Source organism: Dendrobates tinctorius, unplaced genomic scaffold (genome assembly GCF_039654945.1).
Source record: "Dendrobates tinctorius isolate UK_male_01 unplaced genomic scaffold, ASM3965494v1 ptg000046l, whole genome shotgun sequence".
Taxonomy (NCBI): Eukaryota; Metazoa; Chordata; class Amphibia; order Anura; family Dendrobatidae; genus Dendrobates; species Dendrobates tinctorius.
In genome coordinates, this window is record NW_027361714.1 from 4,331,713 (window position 1) to 4,346,577 (window position 14,865).

General features: G+C 41.8%; 1 protein-coding gene across 1 annotated transcript in view; it reads right to left on the reverse strand.

The window, feature by feature from the left end:
* HIVEP2 (HIVEP zinc finger 2) overlaps window positions 1–14,865 on the reverse strand; it is a 261,592-nt gene that overhangs the window by 83,398 nt on the left and 163,329 nt on the right. Inside the window, exon 3 of the mRNA XM_073575665.1 lies at window positions 13,800–13,869. The gene's annotated coding sequence lies outside the window, so the exon portion shown is untranslated. The remainder of the gene's footprint in view (window positions 1–13,799; window positions 13,870–14,865) is intronic.

Below are 14,865 nucleotides of genomic sequence, written 5' to 3' on the forward strand. Positions count from 1 at the left end.
GCGCCACTTCTCCAGGCAGCACAATTTGTTTCTGGAAGCAATAATGAATTTCTCATTGCAGAGTTCAACAAGCTTGTTTTATATACAGTTGCTCAAGGTTTTTTTTTAGACAAGTTCTGCTTGCCCGGCTCTGGTGTCTCAGTGGTCGGAGAATCTGTACGGATTTGGAACTGCATACTTCTAGGAAAAGATTGCTTCCTGCAAATTACTCAGCTGTCTTTCTTGGACTGCACTCAATAAAGTTCAAGCCTTGCAAGGGAGTGAAATTCACCAGGATCAGAGCAAAATTCTGCCACAAGCGGAAAAACAACATCTTGCTTAAATCGCGCGGCATTTTCTCTCCCAATCATTGAACTCTTCAGACTGCTTTGCACACAACCTTTATATTCCTGATCCTCACAGTGCAGTCTAAGACCCATCAAACCACACATTGTACATATGTTTAGGCAAAAACAGTTCCTTTTGGATAAAAATTTGGGCTTACTGTGCGCTGCTGAGACCACGATAAAATCACCACATGAGAATCTTTTTAACTCTTTATTCCCAACGCGTTTCAAAGTGAAAAGCCACTTCTTCTTCAGGGGATGACATATAGTCATCCCCTGAAGAAGAAGTGGCTTTTCACTTTGAAACGCGTTGGGAATAAAGAGTTAAAAAGATTCTCATGTGGTGATTTTATCGTGGTCTCAGCAGCGCACAGTAAGCCCAAATTTTTATCCAAAAGGAATTATATTGGCGGTCATGGTTGTGAACCTCGGGCGTGCAGCAGGCTGACATTGATTTACATGCGTTTATTCGTTCGTGGAAAGGTGAGTAGATTCCATTTGAATTTATTCTATCTTCCACCCAGATAAGACCCTATTGCGCTCCTTCCTTTTCAGTTTTTATCCTTGGCAAAAACAGTGGAATAGTATACTTCATCGTTCAAGCTATTCAACCGCTGAAACTCTATGAGGCTTTACTTCCACACTAAGACCTGCCATCTGGTAAAGACTTCAAAGATCTTCAGGTTCCTGGCAGGCTGAATGAACTTGAAAATGATGGTGACAGTGCACTAATGCCGGAGTTAAATTCCTACACAGTTCACAAAAAGGTGTAAAAGGTCTTAATATATCCAGTTTCCTTTCACTTTAAAGAGGGTCCGTCCTCAGATAGAACCCTTCTCAGAAGAACCTCCGAGCTGGTGGGTCCTTAGATAGAACCCTTCCCAGGAGAACCTCCGAGCTGGTGGGTCCTCAGATAGAACTCTTCTCAGGAGAACCTCTGAGCTGGGGGGTCCTCAGATAGAACCCTTCTCAGAAGAACCTCCGAGCTGGTGGGTGCTTAGATAGAACCCTTCTCAGGAGAACCTCCGATCTGGTGGGTCCTCAGATAGAACTCTTCTCAGGAGAACCTCCGTGCTGGTGGGTCCTCAGATATAACCCTTCTCTAGAGAACCTCCGAGCTGGTGGGTACTCAGATAGAACCCTTCCCATGAGAACCTCCAAGCTGGCGGGTGCAACAGCACCAAATAAATAGCCTTTCAAACTCAGATTTCACATTTCTTCTGTAGACACAAAAGCAATGAAATCCCTACATGTTTGCTAAAGGGGGATTCCAGCTGGAAACACTCAATTGGAAAGCTAATAAGTCTTTCTCTGGAACGGACCGGGCAGTCTGATGTTTTCAGTGCTGTTGGACCTTTCTCCAATAAATCTTCCCAGATTGTCTATTTCTCACTGTGTCTACCTGCCTTATCAGAGTGCACCGCTGTCCGAGCAGCATTTTTTATTATTTAGGCTTTGCTTATAGAGCAGCATCATATTTCGCTGCTCTTTACAGACATTATCATCACTGTCCCTGATGGGGCTCACAATCTAAATTCCCTATCATTATGTCTTTGTATGAGAGGAAAACGGGGAACCTAGAGGAAACCCACACAAACACAGGGAGAATATACAAACTCCTTCCAGATGTTGTCCATGGATGGATTTGAACCCAGAACCCCAGAGCTGCATTGCAAAGCAAATGTGCTAATCACTGCCCAAACATCCTATCTACTTATGAAACTTTCACTTAGAAGTTCAATATTACTTCAATATACTCAATACAATCTCATCCTTTGATGGACGCTGTAACATTCTTCAGCATTGTAGAGGGTGCTTAATGACAATGTACTGAAGGACTTTTTTTCATCTAATTTCCAGGCTACAGACTCTTGTAATAGGAAAATATAATCCATCTACACCTTTACATCTCATATTGTTACATTTCTGAATAATTAATTCATTCATATCACCGAGTAATTTGATTCAGATGTAAATGAGGCATTACGTGCTTTGGGCATGACAGAGCACTTAAGGAGCCACTGACTCCTGAGGTTGCTTCCATCCTATTAGGGTAATTCTATTAATAGTACTAATAAAAGGAGGAGGATGTTAAAACAAATAAATGAATAGTGAACTGAAAATAGAAGTCATTGTGCTTTACTAATAATGTAAATAATGAGAGACCATTTACAGTATGTTCAAAGTGAACAGATTGATAGCAATCTGGTATGGCAGGCCACTTGGGACAGTGAATCACTGTCACAGCGTGATCGTTTTATTTTAACTACTTGCCAATGCAAACAGTCAGCTTTGTGGCAACCTCTGATATTGTCACCTAATGCTATTAATATTATTTATATGGCTCATATCAGCTCCTTGCATGATGGCTACATTTGCCTACACATAGATCCTCCGGCTGCAGAAGCAGAACAAAAGACGTTTTCAATAAAGCTGCAACACACGTCCCTTGATGTTGCAAAGGGCACTGCCAGCGTTGGACTGAAGCACTTTGGGCTAACCAGAGAAAATCAATCTTGAGGCCCACTATGTAGCTACATAGAAATAAATACAAGACCACCAATTGTGCGGTAAAACGCACTAATATCAGGGTATAATATAAGGTAGTACCTGTCTTAATTATGTAGCAGGGGTTGGGGTAGCCCCCTCATAGAATATAAAGTAGCCCACTCATAGAATATAATGCAGCCCTCATATAGTATAGTGCAGTCCCCTCATAGAATATAATGTAGCCCCCTCATAGAATATAATGTAGTCCCCCTCACAGAATATAATGTAGCTCCAATCATAGAATATAATGCAGCCCCCATAGAATATAATGTAGCCTCCCATAGAATATAATGCAGCCAGCCTCATAGAGTATAATGCAGCCCCCCATAGGGTGTAATGTATCCCCTTCAGAGTATAATGCAACCTCCTTATAAGGTATAATACAGCCCCCAATAGAATATAATGTAGCTCCTTCATAGGGTATAATACAGTCCCATTCATATATTATAATGCAGCCCCCCACAGAATATAATGTAGCCCCCTCAGGGTATAATTCAGTCCCCCTCATAGGGTATAATGGAGCCCCCTCATATAGTATAAAGCAGCCCCCTCACAGAATATAATGCAGCCCTCAAATAGTAAATTGAAGCCCCCTCATATAATATAATGTAGCCTCCCTCATAGAATATAATGCATCCCCTCATAGAATATAACGTATCCCCCTCATAGGATAAAATGCAGCCAGCATCATATAGTATAATGCAGCCCCCCACAGACTATAATGCAGCCCCCTCAGAGTATAATGCAGCCCCCTCATATAGTATAATGCAGTCCCTTCATATAATTTAAAGTAGCCCCCTCATAGAATACAATGCAGCCCTCATACAGTATAATGCAGCTCCCTCATAGAATATAAGAATATAATGTAGCCCCCCTCATAGAATATAATGCAGCCTCCCATAGAATATAATGTAGCCCCTTGTAGGGTAAATACAGCCAGCCTCATATACAGTTGTGGCTAAAAGTATTGACACCCCTGCAATTCTGTCAGAAAATACTCAGTTTCTTCCTGAAAATGATTGCAAACACAAATTCTTTGGTATTATCTTCATTTAATTTGTCTTAAATGAAAAAAACACAAAAGAGAATGAAGCAAAAAGCAAAACATTGATCATTTCACACAAAACTCCAAAAATGGGCCAGACAAAAGTATTGGCTCCCTCAGCCTAATACTTGGTTGCACAACCTTTAGCCAAAATAACTGCGACCAACCGCTTCCGGTAACCATCAATGAGTTTCTTACAATGCTCTGCTGGAATTTTAGACCATTCTTCTTTGGCAAACTGCTCCAGGTCCCTGATATTAGAAGGGTGCCTTCTCCAAACTGCCATTTTTAGATCTCTCCACAGGTGTTCTATGGGATTCAGGTTTGGACTCATTGCTGGCCACCTTAGAAGTCTCCAGTGCTTTCTCTCAAACCATTTAGTGCTTTTTGAAGTGTGTTTTGGGTCATTGTCCTGCTGGAAGACCCATGACCTCTGAGGGAGACCCAGCTTTCTCACACTGGACCCTACATTATTCTGCAAAAATTGTTAGTAGTCTTCAGACTTTATAATGCCATGCACACGGTCAAACAGTCCAGTGCCAGAGGCAGCAAAGCAACCCCAAAACATCAGGGAACCTCCGCCATGTTTGACTGTAGGGACCGTGTTTTTTTCTTTGAATGCCTCTTTTTTTCTCCTGTAAACTCTATGTTGATGCCTTTGCCCAAAAAGCTCTACTTTGGTCTCATCTGACCAGAGAACATTTTTCCAAAACGTTTTAGGCTTTTTCAGGTAAGTTTTGGCAAACTGCAGCCTGGCTTTTTTATGTCTCGAGGTAAGAAGTGGGGTCTTCCTGGGTCTCCTACTATACAGTCCCTTTTCATTCAGACGCCGACGGATAGTACGGGTTGACACTGTTATACCCTTGGACTGCAGGGCAGCATGAACTTGTTTGGATGTTAGTCGAGGTTCTTTATCCAACATCAGCACAATCTTGCGTTGAAATCTCTTGTCAATTTTTCTTTTCCGTCCACATCTAGGGAGGTTAGCCACAGTGCCATGGGATTTAAACTTCTTGATGACACTGCGCACGGTAGACACAGGAACATTCAGGTCTTTGGAGATGGACTTGTAGTCTTGAGATTGCTCATGCTTCCTCACAATTTGGTTTCTCAAGTCCTCAGACAGTTCTTTGGTCTTCTTTCTTTTCTCCATGCTCAATGTGGTACACACAAGGACACAGGACAGAGGTTGAGTCAACTTTAATCCATGTCAACTGGCTGCAAGTGTGATTTAGTTATTACCAACACCTGTTAGGTGCCACAGGTAAGTTACAGGTGCTGTTAATTACACAAATTAGAGAAGCATCACATGATTTTTCGAACAGTGCCAATACTTTTGTCCACCCTCTTTTTTATGTTTGGTGTGGAATTATATCCAATTTGGCTTTAGCACAATTCTTTTTGTGTTTTTTCATTTAAGACAAATTAAATGAAGATAATAATACCAAAGAATTTGTGTTTGCAATCATTTTCAGGAAGAAACTGAGTATTATCTGACAAAATTGCAGGGATGTCAATACTTTTGGCCACAACTGCAGTATAATGCAGCCCCCCACAGAATATAATGTAGCCCCCTAAGAGTTTAATGCAACCCCTCATAAGGTATAATGCAGCCCCCCCATAGAATATAATGTAGCCCCCTCATAGGGTATAATGCAGCCCCCCTCATATAGTATAATGCACCTCCCCACAGATAATGTAGCTCCCTCGGAGTATAATGCAGCCTCCCACAGAATATAATGCAGTCCCCTTACAGGGTATAATGCAGCCCCCTTCACAGGGTATAATGCTGCCCCCCTCATTGTGTATCAGGCGGCCCACCTCATAGGGTATCATGCTGTCTCCCTCATAAGGTATCATGCTGCCCCCCTCATAGGGTATAATACAGCCCCCTTCATATATTATAATGCAGCCCCCCCACAAAATATAATGTAACTCCCTCAGGGTATAATTCGGCTCCCCTCATAGGGTATAATGGAGCTCCCTCATATAATATAAAGCATTCCCTCATAGAATATAATGCAGCCCTCATATAGTAAATTGAAGCCCCCTCATATAATATAATGTAGCCTCCCTCATAGAATATAATGCATCACCTCAAAGAATATAATGTAGCGCCCTCATAGGATAAAATGCAGCCAGCATCATATAGTATAATGCAGCCCCCCACAGACTATAATGTAGCCCCCTCAAAGTATAATGCAGCCCCCTCATAGAGTTTAATGCAGTCCCTTCATATAATATAAAGTAGCCCCCTCATAGAATATAATGCAGCCCTCATACAGTATAATGCAGCCCCCTCATAGAATATAATGTAGCCCCCTCATAGAATATAATGCAGCCACCCATAGAATATAATGTAGCCCCTTATAAGGGCCCCTTGTAGCCAGCCTCATATAGTAAAATGCAGCCCCCCCAGAACATAATGTAGCCCCTAAGAGTTTAATGCAACCCCTCATAAGGTATAATGCAGCCCCCCCATAGAATATAACGTAGCCCCCTCATAGGGTATAATGCAGCCCCCCTCATATAGTATAATGTACCTCCCCACAGAATATAATGTAGCTCCCTCGGAGTATAATGCAGCCCCCCACAGAATATAATGCAGTCCCCTCACAGGGTATAATGCAGCCCCCTCATAGGGTATCAGGCTGCCCACTTCATAGGGTATCATGCTTTCCCTCTCATAGGGCATCATGCTGCCCCCCTCATAGGGTATCATGCTGCCCACCTCATAGGTTATAGTGCTGCCTCCCTCATAGAGTATCATGCTGCCCACCTCTTAGGGTATCATGCTGCCTGCCTCATAGGGTATAATGCAACCAGGACTCACTGATTTGTATATAAAAAAACAAACACAATACTCACATCTCCACCTCGCTCCCACGCTGATTACAGTTCTGTTCCAGTATCAGCAGCTACACTCACTGCCGTCTGCCCGACACACAGCGGGTACAGCGCAACTGCTGTGTGAGAGGCAGAGGGGAATGATGGGAGAGGGAGTGTCATCTGATGCTCGGTCCTCTATTATTGCTTTCAACTGTATCGGCATCTATGATGCCGTTACAGTTGAATGTAGCACGCACTGGGGGGTGGCACTGGTGCCGGGCCCCCCGACTTACGGCCCCATAGTGGCCGCATGGGCTGGAGCCCTGATCTGCCGTCTCTGAAAGCGGGCAGTGTTAGCTGCAGCCTGCGGCTAACACTGCCCGCTATTAAAGTGAAATGAATGTTCACCCCTCTCCATGCCCATGGGGAGTGGGAAAGAGTGAATATTCATTTCTCTTCAGCAGCGGAGACAGGCTTAGCCGCAGCAGTCGGCTTCTGCCTCCTGTCACCCGCTGGCATCCGGGACCCCCATAGCAGCTGCATGGTGTGCCGCTATTAGCGACACGCCACTGGCTGGGGACCCCTGGAGTAGTGGGGGCCCTAGGCAGCTGCTGGCCCTGTATGCCAGCAGGTGTCAGTGCCTGGGCGCACCGGAGAATCCTCCGGTTCTCCAGTGGGCCAGTCGGACCATGGGCACTGCCCAGACTTCTCCAGACTAACTCTGTCTCTGTCTGTATTCTTTCTTCCCATCTGGTGTTTTTCATACTACTACACGCATGTATAGAGAATATGGAAAAGTAACAGCAGTTATGTGTGGAGGCCATAACACACCCAAGGTATAAACAGATAGTCTTTGCCATCCACTCTATTCATTGGCAGTTAATCTAACAGCCGGTAGTGGTTACATTATTGTGTTTCATTTACAAAGTCTACCTTCTCTCATTATGCAGACGAGCTCTTTAATTGGTGTAAACCTTGCTCAGGAGAGCTCTTAAGAGGGTGGTTTATTCTGCTAGGAGTATGAACTGTGAATTTAGAACAATAACAACGTAACAACAATAACAAGGGACGCATGATAGCAGTTTGTTTCATCCAAAGGTATTTCTGCAGAAATTGGCACCTCTTTTTGGCGATGGAAATGTTTAAACCATGTAAGGTGATAATTTGTGGTTCCAACAGAGGGTCAACTTTGTTGTCCCTAAATAGGAGCCAAAATACAAGCAAAGCTCTAACAAGAAGAGCAAGAAAACCCACTTGGTGCAAAAAAATCTGGAAGAGAATCCGATACAGAAATCCGAGAAACAGTCAGTTTGAAACACTGCATACCCACACAAGGATTAGCCCTACTCAACGAGGCTACTGTTTGTATGGATGCCCAGTGCAGATTCTGTGCAGAATCCATGACAGGACGTGAGATATCCCATATTTTTTGAGGGCAGACACATTCAACTTAGCATGGCTGTTGATGCTATGGCTGGAATGGATGTAGATAAAGTGCACAATGAACTTTCTTGCATAAATGAGATAAATCTAATGTTAAAGCACCATTCCAATGTTTTTTTTTAAATTTCAGCATTGGCGTTGTGTCACTAATCTAAATTCCCTGAACCTATTATTATACATACCAGCTGTCATCTTCTGCTTCTTCTGATGCCGCTTCTGGTCCCAATCCGCCATCTTGTAACCGCAGCTTCGGAGTCTATCTAAGCCACAGCTGACGGTCATGAGCTCTCAATACTAGTCTACAAGAGCTTGTTCTGGCTCTCATAGACTTACACTGAGTAGTGACTTCCAGCTCACCCAGCAAATAGAGGAGCGATCTGACATGTCACAACATGCACAAGACAACCAGAGTGGCGCCGATGAAAGATGAAGATGGCAGCTGGTAAGTTGTAGAAGGATCAATTTTATTCTCATTTGCACAAGGAAAGACTAGAAGCAATGGGATGAAACTGAATGGGAGGAGACACAGATTAGATATTAGAAAAAACTTTTTGACAGTTAGAGTGATCAATGAGTGGAACAGGCTGCCACGAGAAGTGGTGAGTTCTCCTTCAATGGAAGCCTTCAAGCAGAGGCTGGACAGACATCTGACTGGGATGATTTAGCGAATCCTGCTTTGAGCAGGGGGTTGGACCAGATAGCCCAGGAGGTCCCTTCCAACTCTACGATTCTATGATTCTATGATTCTAAGTATAATACTAGTTTCAGGGAATTTAAAGGGAATCTGTCACCCTTTTTTTGGACAATGAGCTGCCGGCACCAACATCAGGGGCTTATCTACAGCACTCTGCACTATTTTTTACAGCACCTAGAAATGTGTCAGGAGGACTTCAGAGTAATGCATCACATTATTACTACTCTATTTCAGTCCAACCAGGCCTTGCTTTCAGCCTACTGCAGATCCATGAACACATTTATCAATGGACACTAGTTACTAGGGGAGAGATACTGGTGTGTGGCTCACACACTCTGACAAAATTCAGACATTTCCCCCAGGGTGTATGCATGCGCTGTTACTTCTTTATCACGTCTTATATAACAAATGTGCATATGTTACTTCATTGTATTTACCGCCAAGGAGAGCTGTAAGGCTTTCATTTTCTTTTTACAATTTCAAGAGTACATCAATATCACAATTAGGTGATATTGACACATGAAGTATATATCTTATATATAATTTAGCTCTTATTATTATTTTTGGAGAATACCAACAAAACCTGCTATTTATGTAAATCTATACATATAATACCCTTTTCCATGCAGTTAATTTTTTTCAGTATACAAAAAAGTCATCAAATCCTTGTAGCCTGATGAGCGAAGCTTGTGATGAACAAGAACTATAACAAAATAATCTATTTATATAATTGCCTTGTAATGGTTTCATTTCCTGTTCTGTCCAGATGTCACCGTACCCCAGAATTCCAAGCGGAGGAAGTTCACCGACCGCCATATTGGGACACCCAAGTGATGGGTGTCTAAATATGGAAACTGCTGCTGGTACCAACCTATTGTGCGGTACCACCAGCGGAACACCGTCGCACCACACACACACACTCTATATCCCATACTCACCACACACACTCACACACACTCTCACAGAATACTGACATTACAGCAGGGGATCACAGAGGATTCATTTTATGAGGTAAAATATTTCACTGACTGATTTTAAACAATATTTTACCTCACAAAATGTATCCCCTGTGATCTCCTGCTGTAATGTCAGTATTGTCTTTTGCTTCCTCCCCTGCCCAGGAGCTGTGGTATGCTCTGTACACAGTCAGACACAGGGGTGATAGAGACAGAGCACATGGGGTAGACAGGTCAAAGAAGAGAGCACAAACAGGAGAAGTCAGCACATGGGGAAAGAGTGGATAGGAGGGTGAGCACATGGGGGGGAAGAGATTCTCAACACTGCAAAGCATGCCCCCATTGTGACATTACTGCCCTCCCGATGCGATAGCATCGGGCCTCCATCTAGTATATAATATGAGCCACAGAACATAAGAAAATATGACCAGCACCTCCTAACAAAAAAAAGTAAATGTGAACAGGTGCAAGCTGCTGTACACATAAGGTGCAGGTGCACATGGAGCGCGCCAAGACATATGCAAACATCAAATGTATGAATACTGCAGTATAGACTATACTGATAACACTGATAACTCAGGGCACAATTTCTGCAACATAATTACATAACAGATCTTACTCTAATAGTGTCTTTGCTAAAGGTTCTGAGGAGGGATCATTTGTTTTTGTTGTTTTTTTAGTTATTAGTATGATTTTTAATTTATTATTTAATATTTCGAAATTAATATCCCAGTTTACATAAATATCTTAAGACTACAGTTTTCTTATACCTGGAGCGGTTCTGTAACATGACAGTTGTCTTGGGCGTCAGTGTAGCGGCACTGAGCAGAAATACTTACATCTCTGGTGACAATTTTTTTCTGGAGAAAAATTGAAATTTAGTCTAAAAAATGAGTATATTCACAATAAAGTTTGGCAGCAACTAAACTGTTTTCAGTGTTATGAATGATCCCATGCTGTCCTGTCTTTATCCTCTCTTTTTCTTCCTCGATTGCCCAGGAGCTGTGATACGATCAGACCATGTTCCTGTACAGTCAGACACAGCCATTACACAGTACACAGCAGGGGCACATTTATAAGATTATCTCAGCACAGGAACATTTTTTTAACACATCAATTTTGGAACTTATTATTATTCCAAGATCTACTGATTAAAATGAACTTTATTCATGGGAAAACCCCTTTATATAAATAATGAGATACAGGTAAGAGGTTTATAGCATGGTGGATGTAGGGGTATATGGTGAAGAAAGAACTGATTTTCAATTATTATGAGTAAATGGAACATTTCAGAAAGATACTGCTATTATGGAGTTATATTTTTTAAAAGTGCAGAATAAACATTTCTATATAATACAGGCTTTCGCCATTGAGTACCATCAGTTATATGAGGTTGTTCTATCCTACTTATATATGCAATGTTCTAAGCATGAAAGCCTGTCTGTGGTAGCCAATGATGGCTTGGAGGCCAAGCCACAGCTCTTAGGTGACCATCAGGATATCATTAGGGAAGGTCGTAAAATGGAATATTTTTATAATGCTGTACGTTACTGTCATTTTCTATATTTATGAATGTCAAAATAAACCACAAAGGTAGAAAGAAGCCTGTTCCTGTCAGCAGCTGCCACATCGTAAACTCCGAGGAAAGGTAGAAGTAACTTTGCTTGTTTTAACAGGAACAAATCAAAGCAAGGGATTGAAGAGCTGCATGAATGACCACGCTTTTCTCTGGGAGCCAAGTTCAGAAATGGTGAAAATGATCAAAGAAGAAGACTTGCATGTTCAACATTTCTACCTTGTAACTTCCACCACAAATCAAAGTCTATAAGGAGCAGGTCAACTTTAAATTCCAACCTCAACATACTCCTACTGGAAGTCACCTGGTCTAGAATCCCAAAACAAGCAGTCACACCCAGCTGAAGAATGATGGGCATTATGGGCTGACAGTTGATTTATTAGGTAAAGTACAGGACCTTGTGTTCAGTTAGGACAGACCGCAGGACTCAGGAACAAAATAAATCTCTTCCCCGCTCGTGATTTCTTTAGTTTGTGCCTCTTTGGCAACACAGAGATTGAATCTGCTGTTTTCATTTATTGTAGGATCGCTATGAGGGCGTTACAAAATTTATGTTAAATCCTCCAGTTTCTTGTTTCCTACATTGAAGAGGTAGATATTTATTTGTTACTATCTAATAGCTGGCATCCAGGCCACAATGGCGATAATTGCCCACATGATACCAATATCACATTCACAAATGTACAATATAAATGTCATGTAAGAAGGAGCTAGAATGAAAGGGAATATGTCAGCAGGTGTTTGCTATGTAATCTCATACAGGGACAGAGTGCCTGGTTCTAGAGATGTATCGCTTAGTTTACAGTTGTGATAGAATTATAGTTTTCTCTCCTGAAGATCTAGCAGAGCTCTGTACAAGCCCACATTACTGAATGGCAGCTTTCTGTGTACACTGTATATTGACAGAAAGCTGCTAATCAGAGGTGGAGATGTGATTGGACGAGAATGTACGGGGATTTTTTTCCACTCTAGTGATAATATCCTGCTGTTAAAACTCTAATTGTACTGAAACAGACAAACACACCCTAGTAAATGACACATCGTAGGAATCGGGGTTTCTTTCACTACGTTATGGTGCTCTCAGATTACATAGCAAAAATCTGCTGATAGATTATCTTTAATGTGAGACTATCAAAGTACTGTAAGCAGAAATATAGTATAGTCCTCCCTCTCTGACTACAGACTGACAGTTTTTTCAGTCGAGCAATGGAGATTTATACCCAAATCAGACTACTATAAGAAGCAATCATCGTCCCAGGGGAGTGACAGCCACAGGCATGCCATGAAGCTGTGCAGAGATCTGTGAAGTCACGCTGCTCTGTTCCTACACATAGACTGATGTCACATTTATATTCAACTGCCAGGCAACTTCTTCTAGAAGTCAGTAAATGGTCTTTTTTTTGTTATTTGTGAATCTTTTCTCTAACCTCCTGTAACTGTAACACAACAAAATATCCCAATATAAAAAGTCTCGCATAGATGAGACTTGTGTTAGACTATTCTGCAAAAACTGCAAAAACCTAAATGTGGGCCCAGACTAGTTAGTCAAATCCAGACCCGACTATGAGGCTAGCTAGTTTGGTTAACCAGCCCTTAGCATATCTTCATGTTCTGTATTTGCTGTGGATTTTATTGCTGTTCTACAACAGTTCCATTCATCTGAAACAACCACATTCAGATGTATGGAACCTAATTTCAGTCTCAGAAATGTAATCTGCAATAAAATCAGCAGCTACCTAAAGCTCCCAAAACACCTTAGATGGCTGTTGACGAATGATGGCCGTCTCTTCCATGCACAGGGGCACTGTTTCTGCCAACATCTCTGGAGGTGGTTTATCTCAAGGAGGACAAATGGATGGTAAGCAAGAAATTGGACATGCCAGTTCCTTAACTTCCCTGATAATCATCTGTCCAGGACCCAGGCGGTTTACCGAACCCATCAATATTGGTGGCTTCGGCCAACGTTAGTGTAGTGAGTATGGGGGGGCATAAGTGAAAGTACTCAGATTTCAGGCCACCTTCACATATATACCTATACATAATGCATGCATAAGCAAGATCAGAACAAATCCATTAGTGTGATATATAAAATGTACCTAATATTTCCTAAAAACTTGTTAGTAGTATATTAATGACCATTAACAACCAGATTTTCAAAATGAATGCAAAGAAAAAGTGGCGTAGTTGCCCACAGTAACCAATGAGGCTGTTAATATTAATTTTGAGGACCTTTAAAAAAATGAGAGGTAAAATCTGATTGGCTGATGTGGCCAAATACTCTTTTTTGTACCAGTGTTGATATCCCCCCCCCATAGTCTCTCGCAATGATCTTTATGATTACGCACCAATGCATAGGAGTAGAACGAACAAAACACAATACCTTATATGTCTTCTGTTAAGTAGATAAACTGTATACTCTTGGTTTTCCGTTCATAAAAGCAAGTAGTAATCTAGAAAAACAAAAAGTGAAATGTTATTAAAAAAGGCTTGTCATCACTTCTGACCTTTACATACTATTAGGAAATACTTGCATCTTCTATAATGTCACAATTCTGAAGCATAACTCGGTGTTACAGTTGTAGCTAAAAGTATTGACACCCCTGCAATTCTGTCAGATAATACTCAGTTTCTTCCTGAAAATGATTGCAAACACAAATTCTTTGGTATTATTATCTTCATTTAATTTGTCTTAAATGAAAAAACACAAAAGAGAATGAAGCAAAAAGCAAAACATTGATCATTTCACACAAAACTCCAAAAATGGGCCAGACAAAAGTATTGGCACCCTCAGCCTAATACTTGGTTTCACAACCTTTAGCCAAAATAACTGCGACCAACCGCTTCCGGTAACCATCAATGAGTTTCTTACAATGCTCTGCTGGAATTTTAGACCATTCTTCTTTGGCAAACTGCTCCAGGTCCCTGATATTAGAAGGGTGCCTTCTCCAAACTGCCATTTTTAGATCTCTCCACAGGTGTTCTATGGGATTCAGGTCTGGACTCATTGCTGGCCACCTTAGAAGTCTCCAGTGCTTTCTCTCAAACCATTTTCTAGTGCTTTTTGAAGTGTGTTTTGGGTCATTGTTCTGCTGGAAGACCCATGACCTCTGAGGGAGACCCAGCTTTCTCACACTGGACCCTACATTATGCTGCAAAATTTGTTGGTAGTCTTCAGACTTCACAATGCCATGCACACTGTTAAGCAGTCCAGTCCCAGAGGCAGCAAAGCAACCCCAAAACATCAGGGAACCTCCGCCATGTTTGACTGTAGGGAAGGTGTTTTTTTCTTTGAATGCCTCTTTTTTTCTCCTGTAAACTCTATGTTGATGCCTTTGCCCAAAAAGCTCTACTTTTGTCTCATCTGACCAGAGAACATTCTTCCAAAACGTTTTAGGCTTTTTCAGGTAAGTTTTGGCAAACTCCAGCCTGGCTTTTTTATGTCTCTG